This window comes from Silene latifolia, chromosome 5 (assembly GCF_048544455.1).
Source record: "Silene latifolia isolate original U9 population chromosome 5, ASM4854445v1, whole genome shotgun sequence".
Lineage (NCBI taxonomy): Eukaryota > Viridiplantae > Streptophyta > Magnoliopsida > Caryophyllales > Caryophyllaceae > Silene > Silene latifolia.
In genome coordinates this window covers 12,141,353-12,165,763 of record NC_133530.1, presented here as the reverse complement: position 1 = coordinate 12,165,763, position 24,411 = coordinate 12,141,353, and the positions used below count along the sequence as shown (strand labels likewise).

At 37.1% G+C, this 24,411-nt stretch overlaps 1 long non-coding RNA gene and 1 other non-coding gene across 2 annotated transcripts; both read left to right on the top strand.

Annotated features, from left to right (window-relative positions):
* Positions 1–8,262: 8,262 nt before the first annotated feature.
* LOC141655904 (uncharacterized) lies at positions 8,263–10,812 on the top strand. The gene is made up of 3 exons (XR_012548232.1): positions 8,263–8,429; positions 8,528–8,636; positions 10,452–10,812. It is a non-coding gene; the product is annotated as an uncharacterized LOC141655904 (long non-coding RNA).
* Positions 10,813–23,801: 12,989 nt separating this feature from the next.
* On the top strand, positions 23,802–23,908 carry LOC141658064 (small nucleolar RNA R71). The gene has a single exon (XR_012548974.1). It is a non-coding gene; the product is annotated as a small nucleolar RNA R71 (small nucleolar RNA).
* Positions 23,909–24,411: the final 503 nt, after the last annotated feature.

The window sequence follows — 24,411 nt, the reverse complement described above, 5'->3', positions numbered from 1 at the left end:
TTATATTCAAGTGGTAATCTGGGAAAGAAAAAGGTGAACACATGGGTACCATTTGTAGAAACTTAAAATTAGGGGTACCATGTGTAATCTATCAAAGTTCATGGTTACCATGAAATTTCCAATATTATAATGATATAGTAGTTAATTAAATTTTCATTTAAAAGAGAGAGAAATATGTACCAATAAAACAATAAAAGTGGTATTATTTTTTAATTTTTATTTTATTGTCACGCTATCAAACTTAACGTCCATTTAACAACCTTTACATTAGGGGGTACCATGGGCAAAAAAAATGGAACCTCAAGGGTACCATAGGCAGATTCTTAAAAGTAGGGGTAACATGGAAAATCTGACAAAATTAAGGGGTACCACGGGAAATTTCCGTATCTCAATTATGATAAAAAAAAATTGAAGAAAAACAAAATACAAATATTAATGGAGAGTGTTTTATCATATTATTAAATTTAAATATAACTATTAGATAAATGAGTATCAATTGTCCGTATTCGGTATTCAGGATCTGGTTGGATGTCGAACTAAGTGCAAAAAAAATGGTGTAACTTTGAGTATGATATTTGTCCCACATTGAAAAATAATGCAGGTTTGATGAATATATACTACGTATAAATAGTAGAATTGTCCCACATCAGAAAAATAATCCAAGTTTGGTGAATATATTACTTATAAATAGAAGAATTGTACCACACCAAAAGATTAGTATAAGGTGGAGTGATTATATGATTATAAATAAGTTAACCCACGTATATATTAATCCTTTATTTTTTTTAAAGAGATATTTTAATAATATGTAAACATATCATTAGACATAGTCTAACATAGAATATAAATATTAAACCCTTATAACGTTTTTTTACATTATAAATAAGTTAATTACCCCGTTGCAACGCACAGACACTCTAACTAAGTTAATGTCGAACATTATTAATGGAGAGTACTTGATCATAGTATTAAATTTAAATATAAATATTAGATATAATGAGTAGCAATTGTCCGTATTCGGTATTCGGGATCTGGTTGGATGTCGAACTAAGTGCAAAAAAAATGGTGTAATTCTGAGTATGATATTTGTCCCATATTGAAAAACAATGCAGGTTTGATGAATATATACTACGTATAAATAGTAAAATTGTCCCACATCAGAAAAATAATCCAAGTTTGGTGAATATATTACTTATAAATAGTAGAATTGTACCACATCAAAATATTAGTATAAGGCGGAGTGATTATATGATTATAAATAAGTTAAACCACGTATATATATTAATCCTTTATTTTTTTTTGCAACTCACGGGCATTCAAACTAAGTTAATGTTGGAACATTATTAATGAAGAGTACTTGATCATAGTATTAAATTTAAATATAACTATTAGATATAATGAGTAGCAATTGTCCGTATTCAGTATTCGGAATCTGGTTGGATGTCGAACTAAATGCAAAAAAGATGGTGTAATTATGAGTATATTATTTCTCCCACATTGAAAAACAATGCAGGTTTGATGAATATATAGTACGTATAAATAGTAGAATTGTCCCACATCAGAAAAATAATCTAAGTTTGGTGAATATTACTTATAAATAGTATAATTGTCCCACATAGAAAGATTAATATAAGGTGGGGTGATTATAAATAAGAGTTAACCCACGTATATATTAATCTTTTATTTTTTTTGAAAGAATATTTTAATAATATGTAAGCAAATCATTAGACATAAAATGTGAACATTAAACCCTTATAACGTTTTTTTTTGCATTATAAATAAGTAAATTATCCTGTTGCAACGCACGAGCATTCAAACTAGTATAATCTTAATAAGATGTAGAAAAGGAAAGTTTATTACCATCAAAAGACACTTAAGTTAAGTTAGGCTCTGTTTGGCAAAACTACCTAAAAAAGTAGCTGAAACCTGAAAAAGTAGCTGAAAACTGAAAAGTTAACTGAAACCTGAAAAGGCAACTGATAAGGTAGCTGAAAATTAGGAGTTGATAAGGTAACTGATTATATAAAAATGTGTTTGACAAACTAACTGAAAAGGTAGCTGATTTTGGTAAAATGACGTAAAAGGATATGAAAATTATTTAATATTATAGAATAAAGGGGTACAAAATGGAAAATAAGTTATTTCAGGTACCTGATTTCTCAAATGCTACCTGAGGTAACATTTCATTTCAGGTACCTTATTTGACCAAATAAGCTACTTGCCAAACACTTGCCAAAAAATTCAGGTAGCTGAAATTTTAGTCAAATAAGTTACTTTGGTCAAATAAGCTACCTGAAGTGTCGTGCCAAACGGAGGCTTATTTTTGTCTTAAACTATTTTTACTTTACTATAAAAATTTAACTCTATATTGCTATATCATTGCATGAAACTAATTTATGACGTTCAATTACAATTAAGTGATGTAAAAATGTAAAATCTAATTAAAACGCGTATAAACCTTATAACAAAAACAGTTAAATACAGTATAGCACGCACTTAAAAACACGATTTACGAATAATTAGACTCATATTTTTTTATATTTTTAATTAAAAAAATACATAAAAATGGTTACGTCCTTTAAAATATACACCATATTTAGAGTGTAACTGATGAGTATAATATAAGAAACAAATTTACGTAATTTTAGGGTGTAAACGATGCCAATAATTATGTTAAAGATTGCTTAAGAAGCAGGTTTGCGTAATTTTAGAGTGAAACAGATGAAGAATAATATCTATGGAAATGGAAATGATTGCATAATAAATTATGGATTTTGAAGTTTTCCATTTTGCACATGGTACCCAACTTTTTAAGTTTGTGTACATTATACCCTCCATGTTTGATTTTTATGCACAACATACATTTTTTGTCGCTGTAAAAAAACTCAATTGCGCATAACTCCTAGACCGAAATTTTGAATCGACCAATTTTTTTTCCTAAAATGATTATCTCATCATAATCTACGATTTGTGAAAAAAAAATTGTTGACTGACATTTTATAGGGTTTTTTTTAACGGAAATCTCAAATCAACCATATCTTCGATCTTAAATTTCCGAATTACCATTTTCGTTTTATCAATATATAGATCTCGAAGAGATAATCAATTTTGAAAAAAAAATTAATCAATTCCGATTTCTGGTCTATAATTTATGACCAATTGAAAATTTTAAAAACGATCAAAAGGCAAGTTGTGCTTGAAAATCAAATTTTAAGGATATTATGTGTGCAAACTTAAAAAGTTGGGTACCACGTGAAAAATGACAAAATTTGAGGGTACCACGTGAATTTTCCGTAAATTAATTAAGCATATGTATATATGTTATAGTATTTACAAATTCTCATTTGACAAAGTTGTATATAGAGCTAGCTTCGTGAATATGTGAGTACTTTTCGCTTAACTCAGCTAGTTGGTATGTAAAAAATCGTTTGCTTAAGAAAAATAGAGATAAACCGTGAAACGTAAGAGTGTCACAATTATCTCCATATAAATTGTAAAGATATCGGGAGATTTGTTGGTTTGTAATAAAAAATTACCAATTTTTAAAAAAGTAAATTATCGATTACTCAAGTAATTGATTGATAGAAACATTATCTAAATCGTTTTTGGTACTTCATATTTGCTTTAGGTGTTTTATAACGTATATCGGTATATATATATTCCTCATGAATTAATCATTTTCTCTTAAAACAATTGTCATTGGCATTGCAATCACAATGTTACATACAATTCCCATTCTTAATAGTCTTCTATAACTTTTTAGTTGTAAACTAGTTCTATTACTCGTGAAATTCACGGGGTTAGTTGTATTGTCACGTTGGTGGTGTTATACAATCCCGGATTTGCGGTCGCACTGAGCCCTATTGACAAAAAGGACTCCTAAGAATTTTTTTTATCAATCTATACTTATACTAGCATAATATATTGTCAATATATTATCAATATATATTTTCTACAATTTACTAAACGTTTGCTGTGGATTATTAATATTTTGCCACGAATATTGTTACGTTTATTAGTGTTTTCTCACGATTATTGTTATTATTGTTATTGTCTTCAATTTTGTTTAGTTATGTAATTAATTCAACCTAAAAAAATTCAAAATAGATTTTTGGGTAAATTGATTATTACTCCCTTATATAATCCACTTTTTGAAAGTTACTACCTTTTATAAATTTTTTTGAAACTTACTCCCACTATATGTAACTTTCATCAAATATTGCTCCCATTTAATTATTCCGGTCACAGAAAAAAGAGAATATTTCATCCAAAATTTAAAATTTGGTAGTAACTCTTGTTGCTTATGACTATATTGCCCTTTACCGTATTACATAACCAATTTAAATTAGGTCTCGTCCCCCCAAATGCCCTAAACAGTGATAGATAAATTTTTATTTGTGAACAATAATTCAAGGTAGATTGAATGGTTAACATTATTTTGAAAGATTATGGTGAGAATTATATTTGTGTTTAATATGAGATATATTGGCTTTAATTTTAAGTTTAATTTTTCTTAACAAATACTAATATTTATTGTGATTTAATTAGTGTTTAATGTTATCATTTTTTCAATTTTTTTTTAAATAATAATGATGATGTGTCATGCTCTAATAGTCTTAAAGGTGAATGTTGAAAGCTAATATTTAGGCTTGCCTTTTTATATTATACTAGTTTTGTACCCGCGAAAATCGCGGACTTGTTCTATTTGTTCCATTTATTTCCTTTTGTTGACGTCCATCTTTAACTAAAATATAAAATATTTTTTTAATCGCGAATAAGCTATAAACCAAACATTTGTAAATATTTACTTCTTTTACATTATTTTTCATGATCATAGAAATATAGATAGAAGTTTTAATTTGAATTTTATTTCCATATATTTTAATACATGTTAATATTATTCATGAATATTTTGTAGTCAACAATTTAATGTAACTAATTTTATAACTATAAATGTTTGTTTAAATTTTTTTAAAAATTTATTATTTTTATATATTTATGATGTACGTCATAAATAATTAAGCTAAAAACGGTTGCGTCGTTAGATCGATAAACAAAGAACTCCAAGATCGCGGTTACATATCTAATAGGTTTTTTTAAGAAAGTTAAATGGATACTATTAATTTAACTTTTCCTAAAAATCTATACTTTTTTATCAAAAATATACAAGTAAAATATAGAATCTCGCCGATGATGAATGGTGATACTTTGTAAGCCAACTAAAAGAGTAAAAAATATGTTTTTGTTTTTCACATTTAGATCCAAACATGTAATCTCCACTTTTTAATAGCCTCCTCACAATCAATAATCTGCAAATTAAGATAGTTAAAATTAAAATTAAAATTAAATAAGCATCATCTTAATTACAAAACTAACTATACAACTTATTTAACGTTTAAAATTTTAAAATCTTAAAAGATAGAAATATGGAGTACTTTAAGAAGACTATGAACATTTGAATCACATGCACATATACACCTTATTTTTCACTTTTTCGTAAGTGTGCTAATTACAATATTTAAGATGGTTTTGAAATAAATCAAAAGTAACAATATGAGAAATTGTGAAGCTTTATAATCCAAGATATATTGGATTTTTCATTTACCACATATAAGACCTTTTGGCTACTATCTTTATTACTAATGAGGAATTATATGGATAAATTTTACGATTTAAATTTTAATAATGAGAGTAAATTCTTAATTTATTTTTGTAATTTAGTACATGATCTTATGGTTTCCACTAAAAAATATTATTAGTAACTTTATAATCCAAATTATTAGACTTTTTATTTACTACATATAAGACATTTTAACTACTATATCTATGGTTAATGAAGAGTTAGATGGATAAATTGTACGATTTAAATGATGAGAGTAAATTGTTAATTCATTTTTATAATTTAAATCATGATCGGTATTATGATTTCCATCAAAAATTATTAGTAAATCTTATGAAGAATTTTAATAAATAAGTCTGATGTAGCCTTAATATTAACCAATACTATAAAAATGACATGTGAATTAAAATTAGATGTTTTAAGTAGCCTTTTAACTATATTGTATTTTTTTTTTTACAAAAACAGAGTTATAAAAAAAACAATTTACTAAGATTCTCTAAATTCGAATTAAAAACTAAAAATGTTTGGTTTTTATATCAAGTGAGACAATTACGTACCAAATAAGTTTTAATATCATTAGAACATGGTTCAAGGACGGATATCAAGTTTTTGTTCAACTAAATCCTTCTGTTGTCTACACATTTCCCATGTAGTTTTTTTAACACACTATGTTAATATTATGAGAAGACAAAGGAAGCATCACCTACAAAAATGGAATAAGAAACAAACATACATTTAACGATAATTCAATTAATCTTGTAAGAGGGTTTACATAAAGATAGTATAAAATAAATCTACCACAAAGCGATATTAGTGGATAAATTACAAAAAACTGTGCATTTTACAATAAGCTTATATAAATTACACAAACAAAACTCGTAGAACATACCTTATGTATAACGTAATTAACTGCACAATCCAACTTTGCAATAATAAGAAAATTGTACCATTCCATCTGCAAAAATAAATCAAGGTGAGAAATACAAATTGACATCAATAAAAGTTATTTAAACAATACCAAATAAAACACAAATCTTATGTATGATATAACTTTATTTTTTTCACAAATGCAAATGATTAATAAAAATTATATGTAATGGAAAGTTTCAATAACATATGAATATGCCAAAAGCTTAGAAAAAGAGGGTAAAAAATAAAAGTGCTTATTTTAAAGACTTTATTTATATTAACTTAGCATCAAATAAGGAGTTCAATTTTAGGGGGAGAAAAGAATCATCAAAAAGGAAAAGGAAGAGCTAAAGAGAAAATGAAGAGTTAGAAATGAATAAGGGGTCATAAACGTGAAAATAAGTATTCTATCTTAATTCTATGAATGAATATTATTAATTAGTCACACATTATCAAATGAAATTTTCTTAGTGCTTCTATGCTGTCGCATGTCTTATACATATGCTCAAGGTAGTCTATTTATATTATTGTATAGATATGACATGTAGATTATGATAGGTAATTTAGCATGCCTTTAAGTTAGATATATAGATTTTGTATTTAGATTATAGAGTTATTGATTTTACATACATAAATATGGAGTAAGGAGAAATGTAATGTAAAAGGTTTGCATGAGAGTGGTTTAAAAATTATCTTATGAAATTAAAATAAGACATATAGTTGATGGTTGATAGTTTAGCTTACTTTTTAATTATATTTATAGATTATTATTATTATTATTATTAAATCCACTTTGCATGAGAGTGATTTAAAAATTATCCTATGAAATTAAAATTATCTAAATTTAGTTTTTTACTATTAATTATGAGAGTAACTTTTAAATGTGGAATTGATAATTTTTTTTTCATGTGTACTACTATGCTAGTATTTCCACGTGGATTATATTTTGCCACGTCACAATTAATTATTGCCATGTCACATTTGTCTACGTGGCGTTTAATGTCTAGCCTTTTAATAATATTTATAGATTTGTGTGAAAAGAACTACAAATGCAAATATATATAATGTTGACAAGTGTTGAATCTAAGCTAAATATATCCGCGTTTAATGAGTTTACCAACGCAACAGAATAATATTTGTCATTGTTTATCTTCGCTTAGACGTAAAACCGTCTCATATTATTGTCAATAACTTTCATATGTATCATGTATGGTAGTGCGCTTGTCAAATTTTGCTATATCTAACGACAATTTTAGGCTTGGCTGAGTCATTAACCACAAATTTAGGTTAGTTTATGTAACGCCCCGTAATTTCGGACCGTTAATATATTTCGAAAATAATTTATTAATCAAATAAAATTTGATATTTAAGTATTTAAAGTAAAAATAATTCAAAGAAATATAATTTTATTATATTGTGAAGAAAAGTATTTATTTTGATAGTTTCGAAATGTTTAAAAATAATTTAAACCGTGTAAAACTTTTTATTTCGAAATAAGGGCGTATCGGGGGGAAAATGACAATTCTTTTGAACATTGGGTAAACGAATTTGGAAATGGGTCGTATGAGTATTCAATTTTCTTGTAATCTCGTGTTTAAGAACTTTGGTCTTGTCGGAATTTGCATTTGACCTACGGTTTTAATTATTATCGAAACGAGTCAAAACCGACTCGAAAAATCCCGACTCAAACCCGCTCTTTCCTTTCTTTCTCTCCTTTCCCGCGGACCACACCCCCTTCCCCTTCATTTTTTTTTCTGATTTTTCTTTCCATCATCATCTCCATCGTCATTCTATCATAATCATCAACCAAAACACCATTTTCATCATAATTTCTTCGTTACTAGTCCGTTTTTCGCAAAATTTATATTTCCGGAATCCCCTCGTCGAGATCTACAACCTTGTATGTTTTAATTTCAGTTTTCTTGAAGTTGTTTTAAGACGAAATTTCGGTATTTTCGGTATTTGTGCTTATTTATGGTGTTTTTATTGTTTAATTAGGTGAAGATTTGGAAGACGAGTTTGGGGACTCGTATATCGTCGAGGATAGCGGCTAGTTGTTGTTAGGGTTTGGGTTTTGAGGTGCTAATTGCTCATTTTCTAGCTTAAGGTAACATATTTCGAGTTACTCGACGAAAGATCGTCACATGCTTTGTTGTTTTTGTATGTTTGGTGATTTTTGTTTGAATAGTAGTTTTCACATGTTAAAATTTGTTGCATGCATGTTTAATTTATGCCTTTTGTTAGTTTAAATTAACAAAGTTGAATTGGGAACGATTAATTAGTGTTCAGACGGTCTTTTACTAAACAAAAATGGAAAAAAAGGTGATGTAAGGGTGACGGCCAGCAGCCGGCAGGCCCACGGCAGCCCACGGCCGGCCTTGGGGTTGGCCCGGGTCGGTCCGTTGCTTGTTTTGCGATTTTTCGTACAATATTGGTCATTTCGGGTTAATTAATGTTAAAGTTGTATAAGTCACATATGAGTACACTTTTAAATTGAACCATACTAGTAGTAGAAATTATTCTTATATTGGTAGTTAGCATGTGTTAGTATAGGTTATAAAATGAAATGGTAATAAAATGGCTTAAAATGAATAATGTTAGTAGCATAGATAATAAGGTTGGTAAAATTTAGCTTATGTTGATAGTTATCACATGTTAGGATAGTTTATAAGATGAAATTGTAATGATTAGGCTCAAGGTAAATTTTATAGCAATAATTGCCATGTTTTGATGATTGTGCCGAAAACTGAGCCTTAGTCCCTTTGACTGATGCGATGTCAGTTAATTGAGTGATTGGTCAGCCGCAATTTAACCCGCACTGCCGCAGGCTAGGGTTGCGGGTAAAAATTCGGTTGAATGAATTAGATAATCGGCCTTTTTCTTGTTTTAGGCCATTCATTATATTTTTATCTCACATGTGTAATTAGTTGATTTAAGTAGCTTCTTATATTGTAGAAACGGCCCTAGATTCCCTGAAGCCTTTAATATGGTTAATATTGTTAGAATTGAAAATTGGTATTTAATACTTATTGAGGATACTGTTGGATTTGTATGCATGCTGAATAGACATTTATATAGCCTTTCACATGATAGAATGTTAGAATTTATGTTGGTAAGTAGGACTCTTTGCCCTCTTACGGTTAAGTGGGTGTCTTACTTGACTTGTGTGGTGAGTCTTGTGTGGTGTGGGCTAAAGTATTCAAGCTGGGACTAGCTGAGACTAGGTCCTAGGTAAGTATTTCGGCCTTCATCATAGATAGGTCTTTATAGTCTTTGACGAGTATATGTTCACTGCTTGATAGCCTTTGTGTTCCTGACTAGTGGATTTATATCCAAGTTGGGGCATGACCTCGATTTTATTTTGATAGTAAGGGGTCGGCTTAAGTACTAGCCAACCCTTTGGTGGACTCCTTAGGGTACTCACTTTGTTTTTAGAAAAATTGTGGGTCTTGGGTGCGGTGGTGTGTATCCGCATGTCTAGGTCTCAAGGCAGATTTTAGGCTAGGGTTGTGTTGTCTCTTGGCCATGTTTTATTAATATTAACCGCTGAGCCAAGATACCGGTTCGATTACCTTCCCTACCTCGTGGTATAGACTCGAGTTACAAAGTGACTATTGACCGTACTAATAACTTATGCCTGTCTTTGATATATTGCCCTTTCTTGTATGGTGACTTTATGAACTCGTAATAGGTGAGATGTAAGCGGTTCTGATTGATAAAGTTTGGATTACTATTTGTTATATGATTCACATGATAGTTTAGTTTGGTCAGTTAGGGGTCATAGGTTAGATTACATGATAATTACATTGTTTATCATATTGTTTACATGTTACATTAATTTTGACGATTCGTGGCTGGGAGGACTCGAAGTTACTCCCCACTGAATTGTGGCTTTCGTGTTTGTATAAAATGCGATTGACAGGTTGTTGATGCTTGTTGGGGTCACAGACGAGCTAGTGAGCAAGGAACCTTGGACCTAGTTTTGGCTATTCTATTAGTAAACCTTTTACCTTTTGGTTTTGTATATTATTTGAAGGGACATATGTCTCCCTTTTCTATTTTGGGTTTGTATCATTCTATTTTCTTATTTAGCTATGGCATGTAAAGTAGTTCATTAGCATTGCAGGTTTTGGCACCCGCTTCTGGAAACGTTGGAAATGTTGTGATTGGTTTAGAAAATTTTTTGAAATTACAGGTTTTTGGCTAGTTGAACCAATTACAAACATATCCTACCAGTTTTTCTGTAGAATTTACGTATTTAATTAAGGCTAGATTTAAGGGTGTCACAGTTGGTATCAGAGCCTATTGCTCCCGACGCACGTTTGTGCACCTCACTTAAAAACCATTTGACCTTTAAATAATAAACTTGAGAGATGGATAGGATGGTAGATTTAGGATTTTATGTGGTAGTCTGTTTGTGATTGCTAATTGTTAGGTACTAATTGATTTTCTCTTTTGTAAGATGGCTCTCCAATAGATGTAGATAATGCAATCTTACCTTAGTCTTCTGATGGTATCAAGTTATACCTCGCAAGTGCACGATTTTATCGTTGTACACTATTAAGGGTCGATCCCACAAGGAGTTGAAAAGATTACTAATTGTTCTAATCCGATCGTTTAGCTAAGTCGAAAATAAGAGATGATGGTTGTTATACTAATGCTACCTAAAACAAAATGAAATGCAAACTTAACAAAAACAAGGAAAATAAGCAAGAACGAAGGATAGGTTGTAATTCAAATGGTTAAAAGGCCTAGGACTCGGTTCTTCCCAAACAATTCGCAATTCCACATAATTAAATCCCTAGGCTAATCACAAAGGTAGTTAGGTGAGGAGGTGACGGCTCTAATTCGCCTAAGACCCCCCTCTCGGGTTCGAAATAGGACACTAGCTCTACCCACCAACCCCCCTCTCGGGTTCGAAGGTCGGAATCCCTAACTCAATACCCGACTCCCCCAAAAACATGCATTTTCCCGAGGTAGTCCGATAATTGCTAAGGTCATTAAGCTCCATCAATTCCCGGGTCATCCCACTCCCTCTCTCGAGGGTCGATTTCAAACGCTAATTTAGAGGTGTCCTACCCCGGTTCTCCCTTTCGGTCTCAACCGGGGTCAACAATAGGGTCAAAACTCGGGCATCCAAATCACAACCTAACCAACTCTCGTTGGTGGTCAAGGGTCGTAAGTCAACACTACCCAAGAGTCAACCCATAACCCAAGTCATTCCTCTAAACTACCCTCACCAATTTCCCCAAATAATTAGCCTTTATGAAATTCAACTAATGAAATTACTCATGTTTGGTCAAACCGAGCCCTAGTGGAAGACTACTCACTAATCATGTTCCTAATTGCAAAATAAACAATAAAGATGGAAACTTTGGTCACAAACATGGTGAGAAGATGAAATTCACTACTAAACATGCAACAATCTAACAATGGGTGTAAGGAAAGATGATTTAATCTAATTATGAGAGTGATTAAGCCTAAAGACACAATCTTTTACCAAATCAACTCAAAGATTAAGTCTTTGAGGACAACTACCCAAGGATGAACAAAAGAAAGAGGAACAAAGGAAAGAAGAACAATGAAAAGATAAACAATGATGAAATCAACAACAACAAACAAACAACAACAATAATTTCAACATAAACATTCAAACAAACATGAAGAAAGAACAAGATGTAAACAAATGAAAATAAGGAGAGAAATAATACTAATCCAAAGCAAGAAAGGAAATAGAATAGAATCAATAAGTATAAACCTTCAATCTTGTTCTTACAACCCAACTTCAATCCCTAATTAATTGAAGAACTAGCTTAATTAGGGAATGATTAGCAAAATAATTAACAAAGTTTTAAACTTGAAAGGGTAAATATTCTGGATCTAGGGTTGTGTGTACAAAAGGGTTTAAGAGGGGGTATTTATAGGCTTGTACAAGATTAGGAAGAAAAGAGGAAGAAAAGCCCAAATCCCGTCTTCAGAGTTTTGCGGTCCACCGGCAAATGGTGATCCTACCGGCAAAACCGTGCAAAGATTTAAAAATAGCTGGCATCTGTGTTTTGCCGGTGGGCCGGTTGCCGGCCTGCCGGCAAAACACACTCTTCAGGACTTCTTCTTCTTCTTTATGGTGCGTAATGCCGGTTGACCGGCCGGTCTCTACCGCAGCGAGGCCAAGCTTGTTTTTCACCAAAATCTTCAATTAATTCCACTTGCTGTGCTTTACCGGTGGGCCGGTTGCCGGCCTGCCGGCAAAGCACATTCCTCAACTTTTCTTCAAAATCTTAAGTCATTCTCTGGGGTGTGTTTTGCCGGTGGCTAGACCGGCTGCCGGTCTGCCGGCAAAACACACTCTTCAGCATTTCTTCACCTCTTCTTCATGTAAAGGCAATGGGGTGCCTTTCTTGCCCCGAATTCTCCATACTTGGGTCGTTTCCTACAAAAGGATGCACAAGGTAACAAGTACGGGCATTGGGCACAAAACGCAAGGAAAAACACCCGAAACCGACTCGATATGAGTCGGTATGCATAAAAGAAAGAGGGAATTAGAAGTAAATTAATCGTATATCAAACCTCCCCACACTTAATCCTTACTCGTCCCCGAGTAAGTCCTTAAACCAAATGTACAAAGCATTATTATGATAGACATGGAGAGTGGATGCACAATATAAGCATCACTCAACTAAACTACTACTTAAGCCGATCGAGTATTAGCGCACTCAACGCCCCTTCAACTCACAATTTGACACCCATGAGGGGAGAGTGCCCTATTGCAAGGCAAGTTGGGTCTTGCTACAAAACTTTTGACACATTCATCATGAAAGCACATAATCAACAAATAGAATGCATCCGACAAAATGATCCACTTTCCTCATCTAAGTGGTCGGATTTTTCAAATAACAAAACATGGTCTCGGTCGGGAGTACCGTCTCAGGAGTGCCAATTGAGGTGCCAACCCCCTAAATGTGACAAAAGCAACCCTTGTGTGACCAATGCTCAAGAAACTAATTCAAGAGCGGGGAAAGGGAAGAAAGGGCAAGTCCGCCGAGAATTACAAAACCGACACAAGATTCAACCAAAGGACCCATGACTAAGGAGACCAAGGCAACGACATCCTCACGGTTTTCACTCGTCACTCAATGAAAGAACAAGGTGATTTTTGTGACAAAAAGTAACCAAAATCACTCAACTAACTCGACTAGCGAAAACGTGCCCGCAATCTAATGTGTAACACCGTCCTATGTCCAATGAAATGCAAACAATGGGAAAAATGCACAAAACATGAAGGGTTACAACGGGGCTAAGGAGAAGGTCGAAACGGGATTGGTGCAAGCACCGTTTGGACATGTGGGGCTCAAATCAAGAATCGTCGACACATCACATCCCATCTCTTATTGCAACACATGAGACACGTCTATGCCCTAACATAGCAATGATGACCAAAACTATGCAAAAATTGCATAAACCCAACTCAAGTAGGAAAAATTTGATAAAACTCCTTTTATTTCAACAAATGGTAACGTCTACACCGTAACAACGACTCGGTTTCCAAAGCCATGCAAAAAATGTGTAGACCCGACTCATTTTTGGAAAAACATCAATTTGCCCCTTTTTATTTGGCAACGGCTTTTTCTACCCCTTTAAATGATGAGTAGGGGTGTTGCACGCCTTTTTCTTTTTCTTGACAACAAACAAATATATACAACATAACTCATTTTTCTTTTGATTTTTCATGACTTTTTTCACTTTTCTATTTTTTTTTTTTTTTTTTTGCAAAACCTCTTATTTATATATGATGCCAAATTCATACCAAGTTCCGACCCAACGGATATGTGAACTATCCATCACTATGCCCCAAATCACCTCCTACAATACAACTACAAAACCGACCAATTCTTGATTAAGGAAAGGTGTTTATGGAATGTAGTTAATTTAGTGGGTTTGCCAATAAAAAGGCTAAGGCTCAAAAGGGGGTGAATCAAAAAGGGAGATAATGTAGGGAATAAAACAAGGCTATTTGGCTATTGTGAGGTTCATATAAACTGATTTTTGCTTCATAATATATGTACAAAAATGTAATGCAATTTCATGATCTAAGGACGATGCGACACACTTATGCGTAAAGATGTGACACGCCTCGCGAGGAGACCTACTCTCAAACCTAGATGAGGGCGGGGTATGAATGTACATACCTAGGAGGCTCTACCCTTACCTTTGAGTAGTTAAGTCGAGCCAAAGGTCTAGCCTACGGCCCAAGGTCTCACAAGTTCGGTCTAGACTCATTGGTCAAGCTCCCCCTTCCTCGGCTAACTAAGAGGCCACGGGTGCGAGTCACGAGGAGGGGAAAGGCACAATTGGGCACATTAGTTCATCATGGGGGTACTTGGTTCCCTTCCTTTGACCATGTTCTTCCTTAAAAACTTATTTACAAACTCAATGCAAAAGAAAGAAATGCAACAAGTATTTACATGTGAACAAGTGCATGCGGAAATTCAAACAAACACGAAATGAAACATGCAACAAATTGGCTAAACCTAGCAGCACATCAACACCAAAATTCCAAACGGTCTCCAAAGGAGACACCCAAAGCAACAAAATTCTCATTCTCCTTCAAAATATCCAAGATACCAAAAAGAAAGAATAGTAAAAGGAGCAAGAGATAGGAGGGATTATACCAAGCGGTCTTCTGGCTCCTTTTTGCCTCAAGTGATCAATGTGCCATGCCAAAGGTTAGACAAAACATATATATACAATGCAAATTTTTTTTTTTGAATTTTTCAGAAATTTTTCAATTTTTTCAATTTTTAGGCATTTTCTCTAATTTATAAACATTTACAATTATAAACAAATATTCACAAGAGTGGATATTTCCCTCCCCACACTTGAAATGTACATTGTCCTCAATGGACAAAAGCATAGGGAGAGAAGAGGAAAAATGAAGGAACATATTTTTGATTTTTTTGATTTTTTAAAGGCAAAATAACATATTTTTGTGATTTTTGGGTTTGAAAAATTTAAAAGACATATTTTTGGGTTTTTTGATATGAAAACTCCCTCCCCACACTTATTTATTTACATTACTTCCAAATGGAAATAAATGTGTGGAGGGAGTACAAATTAAAAGACATATTTTTGTTTTTTTTAGGCCCTCCCCACACTTATTTATAGACATGGGAGGGCATATTAGTGAAATAAATTAACATGTTTTTGGTTTTTTGGTCATTTTTCAATTTTTAGTTGGTTTTTATTTTGAAAATGCAATGGATGCTCTATTCTATATGCAAAATTGAAATGACAATGCAAATTATGCTAAGTGAATGCAATTACTAAATGTGACAATATATTACAAAATTGAAATCTAATGCAATCCTATATGATGCAACTAAATGAATTATCAACTAAATGCATGCGAAAAATTTAAACATGAATGAGAAATTTGGATAAAAGGGAGAAATCATACTTGTCATTTGGATTGATTGTGAGGAGCATACCAAAGGCTTTGGATTGAAAAGGGAGCAATAATAGGCCATCAACTCGGCCTCTTGGGACTAAGACCCCATCACATCATCTAAATCTTCATCATTGAAGTCATCTCCGGTATTCAAGTCGGAGCCTTGAACTAAATCCTCGGGGTTGAAGGTGAAGTTACCTCCACTACCGCCGTCACCCATAAGACCTCCCGTGAAATCACCACTCATATTCATCACGCCGCTATCTCCTCCCGTGAAACCACCACCGGACCCCGACGCACCCGCATCACTAGCAAAATAGGGCCGAACTCCCCCTAACCATTGGGCATCATGCCCCTCCGGTCTAGACTCGGGCATAGGCGGGAAAACGGGTCGCGCAAAGTAGTCCGGTTGGAGGTTAAAGCCTCCGCGGACCAATTTCCCATCCTTTGGGTAGTTTCCATCGGGCCAAGTGAAATAAGAGGGGTGAGGGTCCTCATAGCCCACGTACTCCCGTCGAAAAAAATCATCATAGATGGGATAAGTACCGGTAGCTTGATCATAGTATATCCGGTCTAACTTTCTCCCCAACACGTCCCTCTCACTAGCGGCCTTCGCCGTGGCAATGTCCATCCTCTCCATCCATTCGGTGAGAGATGGAGGCAAGGGTGGATAAGTAGGTTGACCCGAGGAGGAGGTCTCTCCTTGTTGAAATTGCCATGGTGGTGGTTGGTGAGTTTGAGGTGCGGCATATCGTAGGGAGGAGGGAGTGTCGCGTCTACGGTCCCTAGAATAAACCCGAGGGATATTGGGAGGAGGTTGGTCGGTTGGAGGGTCTTCTTCAATGTCAAGGAGATAGAACTCCTTGTCCTTTTCAATTTTTACCGCGGTAGCATTTGGAAGCCGGATTGAATTCTTATGATTGATTTGCCAATATTCAAGGTCGTCAAAGGGGTTCACCTTTAACCACTCAAGCTTGGTGGTCATGTAGTGCTTTGTCAAGTAGGTGTCCCCGGCTATCCAATTCATCGTGGAAAGGTCAACCGGACGGTCCAAGTTGCGGGCAATTCGGGTGATCATGCCACCCACATGTATCGGGGTTCTATGCCCCGGAGAACTTGCAATCTTGGATAGGTTAAGGGCGAGGTAGTGAGCCACATTAATTCGGAAGGGGGTGGGTTTCGTGAACAAGTAGGACCCTAATATTTCAAGCTCGTGGGTCCTAAACACCCAAGGTTCATCCACCGCAAGAACGGTGCACCCCATACATCTATGCCACACCCGAATGACGGGATTGTGGCAACTTGACGCGGGCCTTTTCACCCCCGGTTGATCATCAAGGCCCGAAATCGCCTTCCAAACACGGGAGTAGTGAAAATCAGTGGGCGGGGTATGAGACGGCGCATTTTCCAGCCCAAAAATTTGAGCCAACCGACCCAAAGTAATGCTATGTTCCCGGTTCATGAGTCTAAAGCTAAGGGTAGCTACCATCCCAGATTGCCGGTGTTTGTTAATCTTAAGACTACTCAGAAATTCCCATGTGATCCGAGGGTAAGTATACTCATGCATGGTAAATATCCCCCTCATTCCGCACCCCGCAAACAAAGTTTCCGTCTCCCTAGCAATCCCAAGGGTACACAAAGACGGATGATGAAGGAACTTAGTAGGGGTGAGGGGACGAGTTTTAAAGAGAATAAACTTACCCTTTTGCATAGGTGTGGTAAACTCGACAGTGGGAAAGTCCGGATCGGGGTAAGTATCGGTCGCCGCTTGAGCAATCAATGCCGCTTGGTCCCTTGCTATGTCGGCCCTTGTTCTTCTTCCGGCCATTTTGATGATTGGAGGAGATTGGTGAAGGTTGGAGGGAGTTTGATTGAGTTTTAATGGAGTTAGGGTTGAAAAAGGGGGAAAAATTATGGAGGAGTGAAGGAGGAAGAAAGGAGAAATGAAATGAGATAAGGGTTTCACGGGTTTTAATTTTTGCGTCTGATGATGCGTTTTGCCGGTTGGCGAACCGGCAACCGGTCAGCCGGTAAAACGCACTTCCCAATTTTCTAATTTTCGAATTTCCCTTTCAAATTTCTTGACCTCGCTGCCGGTGGACCAACCGGCTGCCGGTCCACCGGCAAAACACTCTTCCCAAGTGATTTTCCCAAATACCAGGTGTGTTATGCCGGTGAGCCGGTTGCCGGCCTACCGGCAAAACACACTCCATACTCAAATTTAGACTTCCCAGCTTCAATACATGAGTGTTTTACCGGTGAGCCGGTTGCCGGCCTACCGGCAAAGCACTCCTCTTCACCAATTTCCAAAATTTTCCAAGTCTTCAGGTGTGTCATGCCGGTGGGCCGGTTGCCGGCCTGCCGGCAAAACATACTCCCAATCATCAATTCTTCGTGTTTTCTGCCTGTCAGGTGTGTTGTGCCGGTTAGCCGGTTGCCGGCCTACCGGCAAAACACACCACTTCTTTAATTTCCAAAAATCTTGTTTGGTCTCGCTGCCGGTGGACCAACCGGCTGCCGGTCCACCGGCAAAACACAACACACAGCCATTTTTCATTGTGTTCTTCAAATTTGCTCAATTTTTCTTCAACTCAACTTTGAGCTATTTCATTGACCCCGGGATTCATGTTTTCCACAATTACTCCGACGCATGATGTCGGGATTTCGGGTCAACGAAAATAAAACTTGTGTTCTTCAAAAGTGACCTCCGTCACCAATCCAAATTGACAAAATACGACTCCAAATCTCTCACTACTAGTCTAGAATGCAAGTTATTTACAAAGATGCATGGGTTGCCTCCCATGTAGCGCCCTTGTTTAATGTCGTAGGCTCGACGGAGTTATGAATAACAATCAATAATTTGGAATAAAAGTGGCAATTGAGCTCACATTCTTGATAATAGGGGTTCCGGCAATGTAGTGCTTTAGCCGTTGTCCATTTACCTTGAATGTTTGGTCTCCATCGGAAACTTCAACCGACCCATAGGGAAAAGCTCGGACCACGGTGAAAGGCCCCGACCACTTTGACTTTAATTTTCCCGAAAAGAGCTTGAACCTTGAGTTAAAGAGGAGAACCAAGTCCCCCTCCTTGAATTCCCTCCTTATAATAGCTTTGTCATGGAACCGCTTGGTCTTTTCCTTGTACAACCTAGAGCTCTCATAAGCCTCTAGTCGGAATTCTTCAAGCTCATTGAGGTCAAGTAGCCGCTTCTCCCTAGCGCTCTTCAAGTCAAAGTTAAGTAGACGGATGGCCCAATGTGCCTTGTGCTCCAACTCAACCGGTAAATGACAAGGCTTATCAGTACACCAACCGAACGGTGAAGTTCCTATTGGTGTTTTAAAAGCGGTCCGGTAAGCCCACAATGCATCATTGAGCTTGGTAGACCAATCTTTCCTTGACCGGCTCACGGTCTTTTCAAGGATCATCTTGATTTCACGGTTAGAGATTTCGGCTTGGCCGTTAGCTTGTGGGTGATAGGCAAGGCTCCGCCTATGTTGCACCCCATGCTTCTTGAGTAAAGCATCAAGAGTCCTCTCCCGGAAATGAGTTCCACGGTCACTTATCACAATTCGTGGAACTCCAAACCGTGGGAATATGATTGTCTCCATGAGTTTGGTTACTGATTTTGCGTCACAAGTCTTTGTTGGAATTGCTTCAACCCATTTGCTCACGTAGTCCACCGCAACAAGAATATACTCATTCCCATTTGATGAGGGAAAAGGGCCTTGGTAGTCAATGCCCCATACATCGAATACCTCCACCTCAAGTATGTAGTTCATTGGCATTTCATGCCTCCTTGAAATGTTACCACTTCTTTGACACTTGTCACACTTCTTGACGTAGGTGGCCACATCGTGAAATAGGGAAGGCCAAAAGAATCCACATTGGAGCACCCTCGCGGCGGTTTTTCGTGAACTACCATGCCCTCCACTTGGCATGTCATGGCAATGAGAGATTATGGGTTGGACTTCTTCATTGGGGATGCATCTTCTAATTATCCCGTCGGCACAAGCCTTGTAGAGGCACGGTTCTTCCCAAAAATATTGTTTAAGGTCATGGAAGAATTTCTTTCTCTTATGGGAATCATAACCGTGTGGGATGACCCCGGATACCAAATAATTTACATAGTCCGCGTACCACGGGGTATCCATCAAAGCTAGTGCGAATAGTTGATCATCCGGTAATGTGTCATCAATTGGCAATCCATCCTTATCCTTGACATGGAGTAGCCGAGAAAGATGATCGGCTACCACATTTTCTACACCTTTCTTGTCTCTAATCTCGATATCGAACTCTTGCAACAATAGTATCCACCGAATCAAGCGGGGCTTTGACTCCTTCTTGATAAGTAAGTGTCTCAACGCCGTGTGATCGGTGTGCACAATTACCTTAGAGCCCACCAAATAGGAACGAAACTTGTTCATGGCATATATGACCGCCAAAAGCTCCTTTTCGGTGGTAGTGTAATGTGATTGAGCTTCATCCAAAGTCTTGCTTGCATAATATATGGCATGGAGTTTACCATTCTTCTTTTGTCCTAGCACCGCTCCCACCGCCACATCACTAGCATCGCACATCAACTCGAAAGGTTCTCCCCAAGTGGGAGGTTGCATGATTGGAGCGGTGATGAGAGCTTCCTTCAACCTATTGAATGCATCCAAACACTCATTAGTAAATTCAAACGGCACATCTTTTCCAAGCAACAAAGTTAAAGGCCGGGCAATCAAAGAAAAATCCTTAATGAATCTCCTAAAAAAACCGGCATGCCCAAGAAAACTCCTAATTCCTTTTACATTAGTGGGAGGGGGTAGTGTTTTGATCACTTCAATCTTGGCTTGATCAACTTCCAAGCCCTTACTTGACACTACATGACCCAAAACAACCCCGGACGTCACCATGAAGTGACATTTCTCCCAATTCAAGACTAGACCACTCTCTTGACATCTTTTCAAGACCTTACCCAAATTAGCTAGACATCCATCAAATGAGGTGCCTACGACCGAGAAGTCGTCCATAAACACCTCCATGATATTCTCAACATATTCGGAAAATATAGCTAGCATGCATCTTTGAAATGTGGCCGGCGCATTGCAAAGCCCAAAGGGCATGCGCCTATAAGCAAAGGTGCCGAATGGGCACGTGAATGTGGTCTTTTCTTGGTCATTAGGGTGAATCGGGATTTGGAAAAACCCCGAAAACCCATCAAGGTAGCAAAAATGAGAATGTTGGGCAAGTCTTTCCAACATTTGGTCAAGGAAAGGGAGGGGGAAATGGTCTTTCCTAGTTGCCTTGTTTAGACGCCTATAGTCTATACACATTCTCCACCCGGTTGTGACTCTTGTTGGAATTAGTTCATTCTTATCATTGGTGACTACCGTGACCCCGCCCTTCTTCGGCACAACATGCACCGGGCTCACCCATGCACTATCGGAGATAGGGTAAATTATGCTTGCATCATAGAGCTTCAACACCTCCTTCCTAACCACTTCTTTCATAGCGGGGTTAAGGCGGCGTTGAGGCTCAATGGAAGATGCACTCTCATCCTCCAAGTGAATGCGATGGGTGCAAAAAGAAGGGCTAATCCCCTTGATATCATCAATTGAGTACCCAATGACATCTTTGTATTTTCTCACAACATCAAGTAATTTTTGAAGTTCGGTGTCATTGAGTGCACTATTGACAATAATAGGGTAAGTATCATTAGGGCCAAGGAAAGCATGTTTAAGAGTAGAAGGAAGAGGTTTCAACTCCACTTGAGGAGGCGTGGATCTCTCCTCTTTCTTATCATCTCTTCTCAAGCTTTCAAATTCTTTGTCCGGGTCTTCTTCAATTGTTGCTTCCATAGCTAAAGCATACTCCCGGTGCTCCTTGCAATCCTTTACCTTGCCCTCAAGGAACCCTTGCAAACCCTTGTCTTCATCAAATTTCTCCATATCAACCCATTCTTCTACCACATCAATCATATAACAAGACTTTTCTTCCGAAGGCTCTTTCATAGCCTTGCTCAAGGAGAATTCAACCTTATCTTCACCCACTTGCAAAGAAAGCTTCCCATTCTTCACATCAATCATGGCACCCCCCGTAGCAAGGCAAGGGCGCCCCAATATGATGGGAATATTTGAGTCTTCGGGGATGTCCATTACATAGAAATCACATGGAAATGCAAGTTTCCCCACCTTGAGTGGGACATCCTCCACAAGACCAATAGGGTATCTTACCGACCTATCCGCAAGTTGGAGAGAAACCCTTGTTGGTGAAAGCTCATAACCCTTCAACTTCTTGAAAATTTTGAGGGGCATAAGACTAATGCTTGCCCCCAAATCACACAAAGCCCTCTCAATGTGCACGGTCCCAATCTTACAAGGTATGGAAAAACTCCCCGGGTCTTCAAGCTTTTGAGGAGCTTCATTCATGAGAATTGCACTACACTCCTTGGATAAGCTCACCGTAGTTGTTGGGCTCAAAGAGTTTTTGTTTGAGATAAGCTCCTTCAAGAACTTGCCATAGCTTGGAATCTCCTTTACGGCATCAATGAAAGGCATGGTAATGTTGATACCCTTCATCATGTCCATGAACTTCCCATACTTTTGTTCAAGTTTGGCTCTTGCCAACCTTTGTGGAAAGGGAACCGGTGGTACATAAGTTCTTACCACTTGTTGTTGAGGCTCTTCAACCACCCTTGTTGGGTTATCAATCACTTTTGGAGTTTCCACAACAATTTCCACAAGCTCATCTTTTCCCTCCTTTTCTTCAATTACCTTTAGAGGTTCAACCATAATTTGAGGTTCAATGACATTACCCGGTCTACTACTCTTCCTTTTCTTGACAAATTCCCGGTCTTCCAAATCTCTACCACTCCTCAAGTGAATAGCATTCATGGTTTTCGGATTTTCCTCGGTTTTACCCGGGAATTTACCTTGGGAGGCTTGTAGTTGGCTCATTTGGGTAGCCAATTGGGAGATTTGGTTGTCCGTCATTCGTTGAGAGGCTTGCATTTGGGTTCTAAGTTGGTTGATGGATGTGGTTGTCTCTTCTTGTTTTTGGGTGGTATGGTTGATGAATTGTGTTTGATGACTCATCATTTGTTCCATCATGAGTTCCATGTTTGACTTTGGTTGGGTGGGTTGTTGGAATGGTTGGAAATTTTGTTGGAATGGTTGGGTGGTTTGTTGGAATGGTTGGGTGGTTGGTGGGTTAAGTGATTGAAATTGTTGTCTAGGTTGGAAGGTTCTTCCTTGGAAACCCGGTGGACCTTGATTGAATGTCGTGTTTTGTTTTTGAGTTTGGAAGTTTGGTTGTTGTGACTTTTGTTGGAAGGTTGGGTTTTGGACATTTTGAGAGCCATAAGAGAAGTTTGGGTGGGCTCTCAATCCGGGGTGATATTGGTTGTTGTTAAATGCTTGCTTGGCCGGACTAGACTCCCATATCCCGTTCACTTGCTCCATACCACTTCCATCTCCAACCACCAAAGGACACTCATTGGGTGGGTGTCCTTGGTCTCCACAAAGCTCACAACTATAGACTTGGTTCCTCATAGAAGAATTGCTAGATGTTTTGCTTGAGCTCATCAAGGCAACTTGTTGCTTAAGCTCTTCTATCATCTCTTTCACTTCCACATTGTTGGCCGACTCGACCGTTGACTTCCCTTTCCTCTTGTGCCTATCATTGTTCCAATGAAAGGTACGAGAAGCCATTTCTTCAATAAGCTCTTTCGCCGTCTTGTGATCTATCTTATCCAATGCTCCCTTCCCCGAGCCGGAATCGAGGTTCATCTTCATATCATTGTTCAACCCTTCATAGAAATTGTTGATAAGCTCATCATCCCCAATACCGTGGTGAGGACATAGCCTTTGGAGGCCCTTGTACCTCTCCCATGCTTCATAAAGGGTCTCATCTTCTTGTTGGGTGAACCCTTGGAGCTCACTCTTGATTCTTGCGGTTCGTTGGGGTGGGAAATACTTGTTGAGAAAAGCCTTAGAGACATCATCCCAAGTCCGAAGAGAGTCGGGTTCACAACTTTTAAGCCACTCCTTGGCACTTCCCCTCAAAGAGTAAGGGAAAAGCCTAAGGCGTACGGCATCCTCCGTCACTCCATTGGCCTTGAACATGTCACAACTATCCAAGAACTCATTGAGATGCTCGTTGGGGTTTTCGGTGGCTCCCCCTCCGAATTGGTTCCCTTGGACAAGTTGTAGCAAGGTGGCTTTCACATCAAAATTGTTGGCTTGAATAGGTGGCTTCACAATACTCGGATTCACCACCTTTTTCGGAGCCAAGTTATCTCTCATAGGAACCGCGGCCATTGTTACTTCCGTTTCCGGTGTTGCAAAAGGATTTTCGAAAGCTTCAAAGACCCGTGGTTCTTCTTGAAGGTCCTCAATTACTGGATTTTCTTGAGGAATCGGTGTTTCTATAAGCCCTCTTCTACGAAGTGAGT